This window comes from Vollenhovia emeryi, unplaced genomic scaffold (genome assembly GCF_000949405.1).
Source record: "Vollenhovia emeryi isolate VEMERY1.0 unplaced genomic scaffold, V.emery_V1.0 DF939141.1, whole genome shotgun sequence".
NCBI classification, from domain to species: Eukaryota; Metazoa; Arthropoda; class Insecta; order Hymenoptera; family Formicidae; genus Vollenhovia; species Vollenhovia emeryi.
The window spans coordinates 632,333-634,825 of record NW_011967225.1 but is presented as its reverse complement, the minus strand read 5'-3'; the positions used below and the strand labels follow the sequence as shown (position 1 = coordinate 634,825).

The 2,493-nt window shown below is 49.5% G+C and overlaps 1 protein-coding gene across 14 annotated transcripts in view; it reads left to right on the top strand.

The window, feature by feature from the left end:
• Nucleotides 1–2,493, top strand: part of LOC105566931 (dystrophin, isoforms A/C/F/G/H-like) — a 510,950-nt gene that overhangs the window by 49,250 nt on the left and 459,207 nt on the right. The window lies entirely within an intron of this gene.

The window sequence follows — 2,493 nt, the reverse complement described above, 5'->3', positions numbered from 1 at the left end:
CCAAGTTCTAGCATCGTGGACATTGGCCTTAAGAGAGTTGGTCAAATTCGGTAGGCTGTCTCACTCTTCTACGATCGTAGAAAAGTGAGATAGCCTATGTGAGATAGACTGGCCATAAGAGAGTCCGTTAAATTCCCGCGAGTGAGAGAGAAACGTAGACTGTCTCACTCTTGTACGATTCTACGATCATAGAAAAGTGAGACAGCCTACGATTTCTCTCTCACTCGCAGGAATTATAGCCGGCCTCTGATTACAGGGTCTCCAGCGCAGAACAGAGTTTGTCCTTTTCTACGTGAACCTCTAACCCCTTCTGCTCAATGCTCGGTCCAGATATATTATGTCTATGACTACACCACTGCTTTGATACCGTCATGCGTTTATCGGTGTCGGCGATCGACTGCTCCGGCGCCGCTTTCCCAAATTATGCTAAGGTCGGAGTTGCTTAATCCAGCGCTTCGATAACCAATCAGGTCCATTTCCGTCAGTGGGCTTTAATCTCGGCTTAACTCACTTTCCGTCTTCTTCCAGTCCTAGGCACTGGAGAACGATGAAGAGTCAAGCAGAGATTTTTAAGTTAATCCACGTCGCGGGAATAGACATTGGTCGCGCGATATTTTCGAAGCAATCTTCACCGCCGCGATTATCGACGACCGGTCGGCGTACGGTCTGCTCGCAGTTCGCTGTATTTCGAGCCGACTGGACAAGGTGATTCATTATCACGATCATACGTGATATCGCGCTATTTTTGGCGCATTTGCCTTCGGGCTGCAAAATTAACTAGAATCCAACACGCCAATGAAGCCGCGAGTAACTTAAAGGACCCAGAAATATCGCTCACAGTCAGAAGCCTTGTAAATATTGAAAAGTAAAAAAAGAACAGAGAGACGGAAAAGCGAAAGAACGAGAGCGGGCGGGAAATATCTTCTCTCGTTGAACATCGCTCGCTAAATCCCGCTGAAACGTCGGGCTAAGTAATAGAGCGCCGTTTGTTTTTTTTTTTAAATCGTCCGCCGGCGACTCCTTTCTTCGACGCGTCGGTAAATCACGCGTGAGCTCGCCGTCCCGCGGACTCGCTCCCCTCGACGTTGATCCCGCGGCGAAGCCTCGGGAAGTAAGGACGAGCGTCTCTTGATCCCCCGACGAGGGAGGAGTCGACGGGGGTGCGCGATCGTCGGTCCACATAATGAGCGGATAAGCCGACTAATGTAGTCGTGGCGGAGAGCGTTGCCAGACGGAAGATAGCTCGAGCGTCGCCGTCGCCCATTTCTCTTGTTCACCGTTTGCCCCCCGCGTCGCCCCTTCGCCCTCTTTCAGCCCTCGTGAGCGTTAACGCGTCGAGATGGAATCGGACGTTGTCCGACCACAGACTTGTATATACTACTAGACTGCCACCTTCGAGCTGAAAAGTGAGGCAAGAGTTTCGCCACGTTTCGTTAGCTCACTGACGGGCCGATGCATGGTTTAAAGATACGCAGTGTCAACCAATCAGACGTGGCCCAAACTACCGGATTGACCAATCGGAAATTCGCCCGAACCTTCAAACTGCAAATCATTGCGGTTGAGTGCAGGAAGAGCCAATGAGCAATTTGCACGAAAAATTGGTTGTATGTTTCACCTTGTATCTTTACACCATGGATCGATGCACACACACACACACACTACTTTATTTACCTAACGAGACACGGCGGAACTCTTGCCTCACTTTTCAGCTCGGAGGTGGCAGTCTAGTAGTATACAGGGTGTTCCAGGAGGAAAGGTCAATATTCTGGGAGGTGATAGTATCGGTCATTTTAAGCAAAAATGCTCGTATGAATATACGTCCCATTCCCCACTGTTTCCGAGATAGAGCTATTTCAATGTACAGTTGCAAAATTGCTGACAAGGGGCTCGATTCTTGAATTTATTCGATCGAAAATTCCACCGGTAACAGCACTGCATTTTTCAGCTCTTGTATGAGCATGGCGTGTTGCTCGTCCGGGTACATCGTGACGTTCCTTTACATTTTGAACATTTCTGCAATGTTATCAGCACAACAGTCGACAGACGTACAAGAGTAAATTCCCGCGGACGTTCATGAGGTTGAACGAAGGGTCAAGTGTACGAAAAAAGTAATTACACGAGACATTCAAGTAGCTCTATCTCGGAAACAGCGGGGAAATCCGACATTCATACGAAGATTTTTGCTTAAAATGATACTGTCACCTCCCAGAACACTGACCTTTCCTCCTGGAACACCCTGTATAGAAGTCTGTGTGCCCGACGCGAGTTTACGCCGCCGCGAGAGAGAGATCAAGTCGCGCACACGTGCGAAGACACGTGTGTGTTTATCTCGGCGCGACACGTACGGTCAGTACCGTGATTATCCTTTAATTGACGCGGCCGCTCCGAGGTGTAATCCGTCCGTTCTGATTCCGGGCTGCCGGAATCGCTGTAAAAAATTACCTCACGCGGATCCGCGCGTAAGCGGAAATCGATGTGGCGTGCGTTTCGCGC